This window comes from Zea mays, chromosome 3 (assembly GCF_902167145.1).
Source record: "Zea mays cultivar B73 chromosome 3, Zm-B73-REFERENCE-NAM-5.0, whole genome shotgun sequence".
NCBI lineage: Eukaryota > Viridiplantae > Streptophyta > Magnoliopsida > Poales > Poaceae > Zea > Zea mays.
This window is the reverse complement of record NC_050098.1, coordinates 149,559,515-149,575,601: the sequence shown is the minus strand read 5'-3', so window position 1 is coordinate 149,575,601 and position 16,087 is coordinate 149,559,515. Positions and strand designations below refer to the sequence as shown.

The 16,087-nt window shown below is 43.8% G+C and overlaps 1 long non-coding RNA gene across 1 annotated transcript; it reads right to left on the bottom strand.

Moving 5' to 3' along the window:
* Window positions 1-5,895: 5,895 nt before the first annotated feature.
* LOC103650715 (uncharacterized) lies at window positions 5,896-12,871 on the bottom strand. Its single transcript, XR_002268426.1, has 7 exons — window positions 12,630-12,871; window positions 7,699-7,774; window positions 7,381-7,511; window positions 7,045-7,271; window positions 6,421-6,970; window positions 6,240-6,351; window positions 5,896-6,173 (listed from the first exon to the last, which is right to left on the bottom strand). It is a non-coding gene; the product is annotated as an uncharacterized lncRNA (long non-coding RNA).
* Between the last annotated feature and the right edge of the window lie 3,216 nt (window positions 12,872-16,087).

Sequence of the window (16,087 nt, the reverse complement as noted above, 5' to 3'; positions counted from 1 at the left end):
AATTAAATTCAATCTGTCATTTGCATCGCAATCGGATTTATTATTAATTTTGATCTATTATTATTCTGTTTTGGTATCTACTTAAATTTAGTAATTGCTAATAAAACTTGACCGACTTATCAAAAGCAATGCTCAGCTTCAACCCTTATTTATTGGTCAGTCTTACACTTCACAAGAACTCCCACCTTTGGTGAGTTCATGCACATTATTCCCCACAACTTGTTGAGCTATGATCTTTTGTGAGCTCACCCTTGCGATATATAAACCCCCCCCCCCACAGGAGAAGAACAGGTGGTCGAGGAGGAGCCGTACAATGAGGAGTACAAGTTGATCTAGGTGGCGTCTCCCAGACAACTTTGTGACGCCAAGGAATAATACTTAGTTCGCTTTATTATTATCATTTATTTTTGTAAGACTTTCGCTATGTAATAATGACATTTATGATATTTGTGACATTTATCTCTATACACTTTGTCATTATATGCGATGTTCTTCTTTGGCGCACATATGAGACGCACCCGGCTTTATCCCTTAAATCCGGGTGTGACACACATCCACATCCTTTGAGCAGGCCGACGAGGTCTCAGTCGATGTCTGCGATTAGGCGGGAACCCCGGTCGACGTCTTCCTCCCTCTCTTTGGCTTGGCCTTGTGCTCCTCATACTCGAGACCCATCAAGCTAAAAACACAGTTGAGGTGGATGTGGCCCCCACGTAGAGCAGCACCCTTCTCAATCTCAGCCTCCGTTACCGAACCAACAAAGTCCTCCGCCTCCATCTCTGTCTCCGCGACACTCAAAATCTGCTTGTAAAAACCATCGAAGTCTCTGCGGGTCACAACCCCGACCGACCACCCACGACTAAGCGGTTGCACGCCACACGCCAAAAACTCTTCCACCAAGTCTCTGCCACTACAAGTAACTACAACAATCCTGAAAGCACGGTTCCCCTAGTCCTTTTCATTAATAACAAAGCGAGGGAAGGCCTCAAATTCAAAAGGAGACATCACACTGGGTCAAGACCAGCCTTCGTCTCCCACGTAGCGCACATAGAACCATTTCTCCATCCAACCACCCTACTTATTTTTGGCATAGGGGGCTAGCTCAACAACTTTCTCCTTTGTTTTCCCCCATCTTCGGGGTAAATGTGCAACTCCCAAACTGATCTACTCGTCCGCCCGTTGTCCTTTTCTGCCAATGCAAGCAATAATGCTTGGCGAAGACCTCCGCGGACGGGTCTCCACCAAACGTGGGCGTCGCCCAAACAAACTTGCTCAGAGCCACCACAACGTTTGGAGTCAACTGATGAATCTGAACCTCGAACTTGTCGAGGATCGCAACCAGAAAATCATGGTAGGGAAGGTGAAGACCAACAAGAAACAAACTCTCAAAAACCAAGACTTCATCGTCCGGCCTAGGAACAATCTCCGCTCCGCGTGGCCCGACCATAGCCAACAGGGTAAAAACCCAAGGATTCCATTTCTTTCACTCTACGCCACGAAGTCTTAGAACGACCCAACTCATAATTCACTTGGCTCAAACCACCAACACGACTAACCCTAGCAGAGGAAGAAGCGGCGCTCAGTGTCTCCGCCGCACTACCACCACTCGGAGGAGGCATAGAGGTGTACTCGGGACAGTGACGATCGGCGGTCTTCAAGTGGGCCAGCGTTTCACACCACGACGTCAAGCTCACTGCCGGCGTGACTACGTCACCGGCGAGAAAACGAGCAGCGGTTGAGCGGCACTTTTTGGCTAGAGAAAGCGTCACCCCCCCCCCCCTCGAGGCGGTTCACCCGATGATGATCGGGGCAATGTTCGTCACCTCAAAAGCTAATAGATTTCAAGAATGGCCCATTACGATGAACCACTCCGAGGGTGGTCCTGTTGGAAGGAGACCGAACACAACCTTAATCGTAGAGCGAAGACCATGTTGGCCGGAGGCCGAGCTGACGAAAACCATACACTATCAATTGTGATTGTCACGTCTGATTTTAGAAGGCAAACCGAACACGAACCTTGTACGATTTGGCACAACACATACAGAGTCTCTTTAGGTTATTGCCTTTGAAAAAGAATCAAAGGAAAACAGAGACTAATCGTTACTTCTGCTCCCCTCGTCACTTTTGTGTGTGTGTGGACTGTGGACGTTGGGATGCGAGAGCACTGGACATAGACGGCCGGACGGAGAGGCAGCTCACCCGTAGTCATGCTGGGGGTAGTAGGGGAGATTGGATAGCATTATAGCAAGCCCAGCTGAACCGGCGGCCCAGCTAGAAACCGAGAGCTCTCTGCGTCCTCGCCAGACGCACTGTGCATCCTCGCCACCGTGCTTCCAACCCTTTTCGAGCTCGAGCTTCACTCGGTCTCTCGAATTGCATGGATGTACGGACCGAGTCAAATGCATCCAATGAAGGAGTAGATAGCTCAAAGTTAGTTGGACGACCTTATTACAATGACAAAAATCAAGAAATTCCTCGGTGAATTGAAGAAGAGAGGCGCGATGCACTGGCAGTCGTCGTCGTCGTCGGAGAGCTGCATCCACAGTTTTCCATCGCCGGCCTCCTCTGCATGACAGTTTTCCACCGGTTTAATTTGATGTCCATTTGACTGTCAGTGGCAGTTTACGGTTGTAGCCATGTGCTAACTCATAGGTCACGATTCTTTTCTTCTTCTTTTAGCTCTACATGCATGTAAAACATGTATCAACGAGTCTTACGGTCACAACCCATGGATACGGGTGCATATGGGTTTTGTACTGGTGTAAGTTTCGGATGTCAAATATCACACATGATTCTATTAGTCTGTTTTTATAGTGTTTTGTCTCTATAGATTACAGTTGTGACAGTCCGAATTTTAAGCTGAAGCGAACAACCGCAAAAGACTAACTTTGGGTCTGTTTGGTTGGGCTGTGGCTGTGAAAAAAGCTACTGTGGGCTGTGAGCTGTGGAAAAAGCTGCTGTGGGCTGTGAGTTGTTAAAAAGCTAAAACCGTTTGGTGGAAACCACTAAAAGCCGTTAAAAGTTCTTAAATATATGTTTTCACAGTTCCATCCAAAAGCCACTAAAAGCAGGTCCAATGGTGCTTTCAGTTTTGCACTGCGAGAAAGTCAGCTTTTAGAAAAAGCTGCTTTCTGGATCCAGCCCTTTGGTTTGGCTTTTGGCTTTTAGGGGGCAAAAGCCAAAGCCAAAAGCCAAACCAAACACACCCTTTGAGTCATTATTTACACACATGATTTTGGTTCAGCCCAATAAAACTCTATGTCATATACTCATCTTCATTTCTTTCATAGGTGATTTGATATTGCATTATGTATTGTATGCTTCTAAATAATTATATTGGTGTGCTTCTAAATAATTGCGTGTTTCTCTTGGTATTTGTGGTGCTTTTGTCTAATTGTTTGTAATTGATCATCACCTAGCAAGTGCCCAACACGCAGCGGGTGCGGATATAAAAATTCACCCATTAGACATTATGAGTACGGGTGTGACTTAATGTATTTTTGTGTTGATATGGATGGATACGGTGTTTGTTCCACCCACACTACACCCACCTATTGCCATCCTTACTCAGTGTAGTTTTAGAGCTTAGTGGCTTGTGAGAGTCCAGTACCACGTTACCTAGCTTTGAGCTAAAGATGACATGCATGGACCAAACACTTAAAGTTGTATCCATAAACATCCTGGATCAAAAGCGTGTGGTGGATGCAAGCATTCTGAAGAAAAACGTGTAGGCTGATGACTGATGAGCTAACATAGCTAGCAGACAAATGTTATAATTGTACTAGTTGCAAAGTGACCGACCTTAACATTTTTGGAGATCATGTGAGAAGTAGAACTGGTGGAGTAGTTGATTGTGTTTGCTGAGTCGAATTATATGGGAATACATCGATTAGAGGCCAAGAAACTTTTTATTAGAGATAAAGGCAAAACAAAAGTACATCCATGAACTGATGAACATCCTTAAATAGCATCCATATTCTCTAATAACGTTATTCCATGCACTCGGAAGCTTAGCTTGCAAGGGAATTGTGTAGGCTATACCTGGACAGGTTATTGTTATTGTGTAGGCCACGCTCTATAATATAATAATGCTGAGGTTATCATCCTTTCTATTCCTAGCTAGCTTCCGTACGTTTCGCGCTATATAAAAACATCATCTTCTCTAATAATGATATTTTTACAGCAAAAAAGAACATAAGAACAACGTTCGTGTCGAGCTTCTCCCAATACATACGATCTTTTTTTTTGTGAAAGTTCGTGTCGAACTTGTTCACTTTTTTTCAGGCGCCAAGCAGTGCTATTCATACTCCGTACATGACATGTATGTTCATAGAATTCAACAAAAAAAATGCTTTGACATTAGGCTGCAGGTATAATTCGAAACAGTGCATACATACCTCCTTGGTTCTACCCAACTAAATTTTAGTTCATATCACATCGAATATTTGAACGATAATTACGGATATCAAATATAGTCTAATTACAAAACAAATTAAACAGATGGGAAATAAAAGAGGAGACAAATTTATTAAACCTAAGTAAGAGCATCACCAAGAGACTAGTCAAATCGTTTTTAATGCTAAATTTAGCTATTATCTAAAGAAAAAACATCTCCAACAAACTCTATAAATAACTCTCTAAATTTAGTATATCTCCATCCTGTCTTATTCGCTCCCTACTTTTAGCACTACAGGAAAACCAGGAAAAATGTCGGCTAGGAACCGACGTTCTTGCTCTAATAGGCCGACGTTCTTAATCGACGTACAATATTTGACGTACTTAAACAACTAAGAGCCTCATCGGTGAGGACAAAACCGACGTGCTTAAATATATAAGAATGTCAGTACAAAGAGGCTGACGTTCTTAACTACGAGCCATGTGGCACTTGATCGGGGCTCTATGGGTGAGCCACATGGCATTAAGAACGACGGCCCGCCAACTTACTTAATGCATTAAGTACGTCGGCCACTTAGACCGACATTCTTAAATGGCCACTCGGCCAACCGCAGGTGTTGCCACGTGGCTTTAAGAACTTAGCTGACGTGGACTTAAGAACGTCGGCTTGACCGACGTTCTTATTATTATAAAAAATATATAAACCTTGTTTTGGCTCTCTCCCCACCTGCATACATATATACCCAATAGTCCAAAACACAAGTTCACACACACATATACACAATAGTCCACACGACGCTAGTCCAAACATTGCATAAACTTGTCCAAACATCATATAAAAAGTCTAGAAGTCCACAAGTCCCATCAAACTTGAGGTGGGTCATCAGTCGTGTTGAAGATCGGGTCGACGAAGTTCATAGCGTCGTCTGGAGTAGGACACGAACCTGAACCCTACAAAAGATGTGGTACACATGTTACCGTACATATTTAACTTGATTTGCTACATTTTAGTTAACTAAAGCTTAAACTAGACTTAACTTACCACTCCACGTGATGGGGTGGCTGTGTCGGCCATGGAGCATATCCCCAAGGCATTTGTGATAGCTCCATGGGAGGATATCCCCACGACATCTGTGGCGGTAGCATCGACGTTGGTATCTGAGGCGGCGTCGGCATTGGTATCTGAGGCAGCATTTGCATAAGCATCTGAGGCGGCATCTGCGAAGTCATCTGAGGCGACATCTACGGAGCATACACCCACGACATCGTTGGGGCATCATTTGGTTGTGGGGACCTGTCCCAGAACCCTATAACAAGAGAATAAGTACTATGTTTACGATTTAAAAATCTAACTTGATAAAGTTGCACTAGTTTACTTGTGATGCATCACCATGCGAAGACGCAGGGTTCGCTAGCGGAGTCGGAGTAACGCCTTGCTGAGGTACTATAGTGTATGTCTACAAGCAAACAAATTAACAATTGTGCATTTAGAATCATTTGGAAAAACTGACAAATAACTAAATTAAAGTTGAGCTATTATCTGTTGATGCATCCGCATACACATATGTTGTGATTGCATCATTTGCATTTGTTGTCGCATTTGTTGCATCTCTTGCCGTATTTGTTGCATCTCCTCGTCCTGTGCAGATGATCGTCGAGGTCGACTAGTCCCCACAAATGAGGATGACTGCCTACTTATAACTTCGATGGCCCACAACATCGACGTCGATAGGAAACCTGGACAGAGTGTTATAATATATACAACAGGGACCCTAAACCTGCACAGAGTATTATAGAGTAGAATCACAGTTATCGAAATGAAATGAATCGACAATACAAAGTACCTCCCATGTCGCACATCTCCACCAGCCGCATAAGCTACCACCGTGTCAAAGTCAGCTATCATCCAGTCGACGTCTGGTCCATGTTTCTCTCTCATGGTTTCAATATAGCGACCTTGTAAAATATTGATTTCAAATGAAAATACAAAATTAGAGTTTCAAAACAATACTCGGATGTACCAACTTTTGTGTCGTATTCTAGTCGCAAAGAATCTCTGGGTGATCCAGATCTGGACCCTTATGCCCCGCTATGTACGTCTGGACAATGGTACGCTTGATGTTATTTCGAGAAGCCTGCAATAAAAGATTACATGTCCACAAATTTGTTTAAGAAATAAAATTGACAATCATTTAACTTGTTAGGCGTTTAGCCTTGCCGGTGTGACCATCAGCGCCAAAGTGGTGGAGATCTGGCTTACTCAACTGGTGGCCACAATTCTATTTTATCGAGCTCTGAACTCGTCCAAAGCCCAGTAATCGCACAAGCTGAGACAAGCATCCGGGTGCTGGCTCAGCCAATCCACCTCACTTTCCCTATACTGCGCAGCTATCTGGTGTATCTTCTTAGCCGCTTCTCTACTCATGTTTGTCTTCTGGAGCTTATGCCAGACGACCACCTCCTTGACTCGTGCATCATACATCATGTCCTTCAAAACTATTTGGGCAGTGATGTTAAAAACCTCTCGCATGTGCTGATCGTCAAGGCTCATATCATCGAGCAAGTGATATTGTTCCTACAATATAGACAAATTATTGTTTTTACCATCAAAGAAAACTACGATAAAAATCAAAAGGGAGAAAAACTAACCCAGAAGCTTTCCCACACGGTGTCTACGTGGGAACTGTCGTAGCCATAGTGCTTTTGGCTCCAATAGCTCCAGACAGTAGCCGCTATGGTCCCACCGGCCTCACTCATCATGCTCGGGTGGAAGAATCTACAACAGATCCCAATCCCAACTCCTGGTCCCCTTCTGCTTTATTATTTGCCAGTGATCGAATTTCTTCCGAGGCTTCAACGTTAGAGACCGACGAAACCTGCACAAATAAAACTTATTATTTGAAAATGAAACTAATATTATTATAAAATTTAAAGGTGTTAATTAAGCATAAAATGCCTAATGTTCCTAGTGGTTAGGGCTACCACTTCATCTGCCTCCGCCTCATCTGCTGTCGTCTGATCGGTCCCATCATCTGCCTCGTGATCTGCAATGGCAGCGTCCTATGTCGCAGTGGCCTCGGCCGGAGCAACTGAGTGATCTGACGGCCGCTGTTGGTCTGAAAGAGGTGAGATGAGCTACTCTAGCATCTGTCGACTATATATGATGCTCGCGAATGGAAACAACATTAAGATACAAATGACTATCTCTCAAATATAATTAAGATGCAAAAACATTAAGTTACAAACAACATTATGATCTAGTACCATAAACAAGGAAGAGGGGATGTCAACATTAGGCTCAACCTGCTTACTCGACCTGTCTCGAGTGGGCCTAGAGGATCTTTCATCATTTTTCTTCCCTTTCACCTTACCAAGCACCCTGAACATTTGCACAATTTCCACACAAATAGTTAGTATAAACAATTCAATTATAAAATAAATTTAAAACAGGTGTATGAGATATAAACATACATAAATTGTAGTAATAAAAAATCGGCAGCATCAAAATCCTCTTCCCTCACACATGCATAAATGGGTCTTTTCAAGAAGTCTTGTTGACTTTCGATGTTTTGCATTCGAAGGACCTGGTTCTTCGTCCATTAATTCATCAAGAACTGTCCCTCCAGATACAGTATCGTCATCTTCATTGCTATTTCTTTGATCATCGTCTTCTTGATAGACATCCCATTATGTTGTAGTTATCATACCGCTCAGGGTGGACTTCTGGATTAACTTTATAGGCAACCCACCAAACCTTCAAGCTTGGGTGAGGATAACTTAAGTAGTACACCTAATTCACTTGATGGGCAAACACAATGTTGTTGTACTCATTGCCTTTGTATTGTGTTGCGTGCTTTATCTCGACAACTCCAAACTCGTCGACTCGAGTCCCGGCTCGAGGATCAAACCATATGTATACTCGAGTCCCGGCTCGAGGATCAAACCATAATCAAAGGTCACAAACCTTAAAGGTTTACGACCTCCAAATGTATACTCGATTATATCCTCAACAATACCATAATAGCCAAACAGTTCATTGTCGGCATTATAAGCACTTACTGATACTCCGTTGTTGTTGGTGGCATCAAGCGAACGGCTTGCTTCAACTTTATCCATTCGAAAATGGTACTCACTGATATCATAACGATCGAATTTCTTTGCGATCAGTTGACCATGTGATATTTGTACCAAGTCCTTAAAGACTTCAACATTAGGTTTCGTACACTACATGCATGTGCAAGAAAATCGATATTGTTAAATTATTCAAAATATATGGAATAGAAGTTCAAGAAAACGGGTATGGAGATAGTTACATGTTCATGGAACCACTGAACAAAGGAAGGACCGCCAGACACTCGTTTAACTCTTTAAGCGTAGGTCATCCAATTCCTTCAATGTGAGTCATTGAGAAGGTACCCAATATGTGTTCTTAAAGATCTCAAAATATGGATGAAGTTCCTCCATATTGTTGTACAAGAAAAGCAAGGACTTGTTGCGCTTCGACGTATCTACAAGATGTGAGGTAGAAGCTCCGACCCCTTTACCCTACCACTAGAAAGCACTAAGTTCGATTACCGGGGCTTGCTATTCGAATTGACACCACGTTGTGTGAGCATTAATGTTGTTTTTGCATGAGAAATACTTCATTGAAAAGATTGTAATCTCCTTCACTGCAAATGCCTCTGCAATGCACCCTCTACCCTTGCCTTGTTTCACACTGTCGCGTTAAGTTTTTTAGCTCTCTTTCCTAGCTATACATCCACCTGAACTGTGTAGGTCCTCCTACCAAAGCTTTCTAAGGGAGATGCACCAGCAAATGTTGCATACAATTCATAAATCCAGGTGGAAACTCTTTTCCCATCTTGCAAACAAGGACAACAATTTCTTTCTCAAGCTTTTGCATCAGTTTCTTTGAGATTTCCTTTGCACATATTTGTCGATAAAGTTAACTAAGTTAAGCCAATATCTTCCACAACCCGGTACTGAAATATCCACGAAACATTACCAGCAAGATTCTTTCCATCAAAATAAGGTAATCATGACTCTTCAACCTAATTAGTTTACGTGTTTTGAGGTTACCTGTTTGTTTTATATTTGCCGCATAGCGATCTAGGAACTTCAATGTTGTCAACCATTCAAGTATCTCTTCTCGTTCTTTCAGCTTTAGACAATAGGCAGCTTGCATCATTTTCTCCTTTCGACTTGCATTGCATTTTAACTCAAGATGTGGGTGATCACAAAGAAGGGAAAAGTCTTTCTTGCTTGGATGTTATCTTTGGATTGACCAGTAAAGTCAAAGCACATGCTTATGATGCTTTTAGCAACATTACGCTTCTGATGCATCCAATCTATGTTATGGGATAAGATCAATTCCTACATGTATGGTAGCTCCTAGAGAAAGGAGATGTGCGTCTAGTTGTGTTCTTTACTGTACCCTTCAAACCCAGCTCTTTCTACCGGGTTTAGGTCACGATATTGTCTCATGGTATCTTTGCCTATTTGTCACTTTGGAGGCCCATCTCTAACCCTCTCGCCTTTCCGAAATGACTTTGTATCTTTTCTAAAAGGATGATTGGCGGGAAGGAAACATCGGTGCACATCAAAAAATGTTTCCTTTTTTCCATGCTTTAACCTATATGCTTGCGACTCACTCATACATATCGGACAATGCAACCTACAAGACACACCGCCTGCACCAAATGCCATATGCCAACATATGATGAATTGACCATAGATATGCCACTCATAAATTACATCTACAATTTAGATGGCTCTCATAAGCCTTCACCCTTTGCCACAACACTTTCAGCTCTTCGATCAATAGTTGCATAAATACATTAATTTTCATACACTGATCCTTAGGGCTTGGAATAACCAGAGCAAGAAACGTGTCACACCCAGATTTAAGGGCAAATTCAGGCACGAATCAAATGTGTGCTAGGATCAAGTCTCACACATATGATGACTCATGGTACAGAAACGAATGTCACATCTTTACTATATAATAGGAGTTCTATACAAAATAACTAAATAATTACATCATACGAAGATGACGATCCAGCAACCATAGTTGACTGGGAGACGATGACCTAGATCTCTCATGAACTCATCACGGCATCCATCATGCTCCTTATCTTGTGGTACCTGTCCTTGACCTGGGAGGATGTGAGTACACCAAGGGTGAGCTCACATACGTTTATCGCTCAACAAGTTGTGGGGAATAATGTGCATGAGCCACTTATAGTGCAGGCTCATGTGAAGTGTAAGGCTTACCAAAGGAGATGGTTAAAGCTGAGCATTGCTTTTAAAGTTGGTCAAAATTTTATTAGCAGTTACTAAGTATAAGTAGATACCAATTAAAATAAATAAGAGATCACAATTAATAATAAAACCCACAATGCAATGCATATGACAAATTAAATTTAGTTCCATAAATTACTCAAGTGAGGGTCCGAGCCGCTCATGACCGTGAGAACGACTGATATACTAGTTTTACACTCTCCAGAGGTTGCACATCTTTACCCACAAGTCGTGTTACCCATTTGCCCCGGGGTCATGAATCCTATACATCTCTACCGAGGAGACGAGCCAGGGTAGCACTACGAGGCCTTTACAAAGTTCCACTAGCTTCAGAAAATCCGCTACGGTTTCTGAGAAGGGCGATATAGGAATCCCTCGTCCGAAAAGCCATCGCAGCATGATCGACCTGAGAACCTCCCTATACCGCAGCTCCTCTACCACCCTTGCCCCTTTCGGGTAAGGTAGTCCTCCACTAGCTTTCCTAATTAGTCAGCCAAGGGCGTCCCATACCACCCTTGTGGTAGCACTGTTTTCCCAGGTGATTCTCCATGTTCCAATTAACATAATGATGTTATCATGAACAATAATTAAAACAACAACAAAATTGGAACATGATCATAATCCAGATGTAACATTAATCCCAAAACCAGGTAGAGCAATAGCAAGTCTACCCAATAGTTCATTTGTTTGCAAGGTGTGGGATAAACAATGCTAGAGAAACCTATTAGGTCCCATCAAATTAACCTGAGTATGTCACAAGATTAACAGGAACATTATTAGGTAAAGAAAAGTGATTAAGGGCACAACTTGCCTTAGACTCGAGATCCCAGGTACCAAGTTGGTCTTCAGAATCTCGTGACCTCATCGCTATTCATAGTAATACATGTAAATAAACAAGGATCACACAAAAATAACAGTATACCAAACATGAGAACAAACAACGTAAGAATATTCTACGCGTTGCTACGAGATCGTAGGTTCGAGAACCACTAAATTCGGAGTTACGGTTGAAAAGATATGTTTTTCTAAGGTTTTAGGTGATATAAACAATAAAAGATATATCATATGTTAATTAACATGGATCATGGGAGAATATATATTCTAAATAGGCATCTAATTCATCTAGGTTATGACTTGGTTAGAGATCACCTTGTAGTTGGTTCATATTTATAGGCTATTTAAAGTATCACATTTAACTATGATAGGAAGAGTTGATTTCATACATAAACATGGGTAGGTAAATATTTATTTTTGAAGACATGACATATGGTAAAATAGGTTTACTAGAGTGTAGGAAATTTTATTATGAGACTAGCGCAATTTGAACAAATCAAATCGAAGTTAGAATGCAGAACTTGTTAATTCTCCAATTTTCTAGGTAGTTTAATATTTATTTTATACCCGAAATAGCTTCCAGGGGTATTTGTGCAAATTCTAGGGACTACTTTGTAATTTAAGTATTCAGCCGAGGACTCAATCATGGAAATCTAGACGGTGGGTTTTAATCTGATAAACTAAAGGTCTCTTAAGCAAAATCTTCGGCGAAGGGGTATCTTGTGTTGTGAGCCGTCCGATCAAGATCTGATGGATAGGATATAACAATGAAGGGGTAAGTAACTGTAACCCTTGATCTATGGATCTCTGGCGTAGATCTAATGAAGGCATGATCTATTTTGAACCGTAGGATCACGATCAAATGATTCCCTTTTAATGAAATGAAGGGGTATTCTTTTATCTAATCGGGAGCGTCCATTTCGCGATCAACTGGCACCCATGTCTCTTCTTCTTCATGACCAATCGACCACGGCAGTAGCTACCGGTCAGCGGCAGCGCCATTGCTGGCAATCCCCCACCATGCTCGGCTACACAACCAGCGTCCCAGGAACCCAAAAACCATCCAGAGATTATGGAGAGCACGTGGAAGAGGGTCTTACCGTTGGTGGGGATGCTGGCAGACCCGCCCACGACTTGATGCGGCATCGCGACACCGATGTGCCACCCTGCACACACCGACTGCCTCTCACGTCTGTACAAACCACGCTTGACTTTGGTGAACTCCAGTGACCGCTAGACTTCGAGCCTGACGGCGATGTCTCTCCTCTATCTCCTGACCTCTCTCTAACCACTGTCCTTGGTGAGGGTGCGCTCCTGCTGACTCGAGCTCGACGGGTGAGGGAGGAAAAAAAGGTGGCCTAGTTTATTTAGCTACGAGGAGGCGGTTGACAGATACCAGGCTAGCTCAACCGAATCGCAACGACCAGCGAGAACCACGGGCGGTAATGTAACACCCTGAATTTGGGGTAGAATTTTTTCTTCTTTAAGGGCCTGTTTGAGAGAGCTTTGCTTCAAAAACTTCAGCTTTGGTTTTCCAGTTTCACTGTAAAACAGCTACAGCAAATTGTTAAGGTGAATTCCAGGAGCGTTTGGTTTGTATATGGACTCCAACTTCTATAGTACAATTGATTTGTGTGGGTTTCCTTGATTACCCTTGATGATTAGTGGGTTGTCGCCAGAGAGAACGGAAGTTGTATGTTGCGTAACCAGTGGCATGGTGAGTAATTTTCGTACAACTTCATGAGAAGATATAAAAACAGTGTTTTTGAAGCACCCTCTAAGGAGCTTCATGAATTTCATGAAACGGGCCTCTAGTTTCGATTTTTTTTAAATTAGAGCTCGTGGAGCTGGACCTGTTTGGGTTGAAGAAGTTCAAACAAAATTGAAATTCTTGAAGTGAAGCTCTCCCAAACAGGGCCTAATACTCACCAAATTCAGGTGTTACTCTCTTTTCTCTTCTCGTTTCGCTCCTTCCCAATTTCAAAGCAGTATAGCGACTGGTGTCCGTGTTGCGTGTAAACAAAAACCTAAGTTGTCATGGGTGTTGCATAATGCCGAGACATATTTCTTTGTCTGATGTCGTGTTTAATCGTGTGTTTGTCTAGTCTCGTTTCGGTTTTCGTTTCGCGTTTGGATTCCAATCAGTGGTTGTGCGTGTCGTGGGATTTTGACCCGCGACGCGACCCAGCCCGGCCCGGCCCAGGCCCGCGCGGCCCTGGCGCCCCTGCCCCTTCCCCGCGCGTGCCCCCTCCCCTTGTCTCTCTTTCCCTCATTCAATTCTCCCGCGCACAACTCCCTCTCTCTCCCATCTCCCTCTCTTCCCCGTTGTGCCCTAGGTTTTGGAGACGGTGAACGCCGTATTTAAACCCCAAGGTGAGCTCTTCTCCCCTCCCTCTCCCTTCCTCTCTCTCTTCCCTTCTCCCTCCCTACACACCCCTCTCTTTTCCCCTACACGCGTGCGCGTCCTGCGGCCCCTACAGCCCCCACGCCCCGCGGCCCCCGCGCCCCTGCGGCTCGCGCCCCCCCACCCCCGGCGGCTCGCCTTGCCCGGCGGCCGTGCCCCCTGGCGGGCCCCGCGTGCTCCCTGGTGGGCCCCGCGCGCCTCCCTGCAGCCCCAGCGCTCCCCACGGCCCTGCGTGCCCCGGTAGCACTTGCGCGTGCCTCGGGGTGGCCTCGCGTGCCCCCAGCGTGGCTCACGTGCCCCGGCGGCTCGCATGCCCCGGCGCGCGCAGCACGTTCCCGCGCGCGCGATTGTAGTTGCACGGCGTTTAACTTCTAGTTTAATCCATTTTAAATTTAGTTTAGTCGATGTGTTGCGTCGCGCGCTTCGCCGCGCGACGATTCATTTTAAATTCCCCTTTATTCATGTGCTGCGTCGTGCGCTTCGTCGCGCAACGATTCATCTTAATTCCAGATTATTTAATGTGTGGCGTCGTGCGTCCAGTCGCGCGACATTTCGTTTTAAATTTAGTTTGGATGACGTATGTCGTCGTGCGCTTCGTCGCACGATGCTTGATGTTATTTTTGTAATTAATGCAAGGGTCTCGTGGCGCGCTCCGTCGCGCGATGAGTCGATTTATTCTTAATTCAGTCTAAGTGTTGTGTCGCGCGTTTCGCCGCGCGACAATCCTTTTAAAATTTACTTTGGTCTGTTTATAACGATTAAACATGGAACATGATTTTACCCTATGCATTGCACGATGGCCAAATTAATACTGTTCTGTTAGACGAGTTCTCTGATTTATAATCGCGTAACATTATCGCTTCTCGACCGTTATTCCCTCTTTCTCGCTTAGTCATAGGTGTGAGCCCTGCGCCGAACGTCTGCTTATTTATTACATTCTATTGTATAGTGTACTGTTCTTTTGTATTGAATTTGTGGAATGTATGCTTGAACTCGTATAGATAACGGTCAGTTGGTGGAGACCGAAGGAGTTGCAGGTGAAGACCCTGAGCAGCAGTTGGTTGGTGAAGGCAAGTGTCCCTTGACCCATTTATGTCCTATTCATTCTTATAATTCACTCCCCACATTTACACAATTTATACCTAAGGATTGACTAGCTTTTGGTTTATCTTGTCCTTGTTTACCTATTTTGGTTGGGTTATTTGGTTTAGCTATATGCTAGTGCTCCACATTAATCAATGAACATGATGAGATTATCTATGATACATTGTTTTCCCTTTTGATTATGATGATATACTTGTGGTATTTAAGGGGACTCGAGCTGTTTCTCAAGTGCCTCTCTGTAAGGACTGGTTCGTTGGATGACCGCCCGGGAAAACAGTGCAACCATGAGGGTGGAATGGGACACCCTTAGCTGAATAATTAGAGGAATTGAGGTGTAGTTCGCATCGTCGTCGTGCCGTTAATGGGGCTCGGTGTATGTGGCTCGCTCTGTCAAGGGTGGTTTGCCCCTTGGGGAGGAGTGTGGTACATTTAGGAAACCTAACGGGCGGCTACAACCTTAGGGAATCTTTGTAAAGGCTACACAGTGAAACCCTGCCTATTCACCTTGGTAGTGTTTAAGGGTTTGATCGGCCCGAAGCAAGAGGGAATCACGGCTTGTGGGTAAAGTGCGCAACCTCTGCAGAGTGTTATGAAACTGATATATCAGCCGTGATCGCGGTTATGAGTGGCCAAGGGAGCTCCATTGATTAAAGATACTTTGATCAGAGATGGTTGGTTTATAGGTGATGGCAAGGATGATGGTTTGATTATGCTTATGGTAATGTTTCTGGTATTATTTTCGTTTTGAAAGGATACTTTTGGGTTAACAACTTGGGTTAATGCTAAAACCTGGCTTTCTACTAGTAATAATAACCTGATCAACTAAAAGCAATTGCTTGACTTAACCCCCACATAAAGCTAGTCCACTACAGCCAAACGGGACATATTGCTGAGTATGTTGATGTGTACTCACCCTTGCTTTACACACCAAACCCCCCAGGTTGTCCACGTTGCAACCACTGCTCAGGAGAAGATGAAGTCGTGGAGGAAGACTTCCAGGAGTTCCAATAGTACGATGAGTTCTAGGCGTGGGTTAGCGGCAAACCCCCA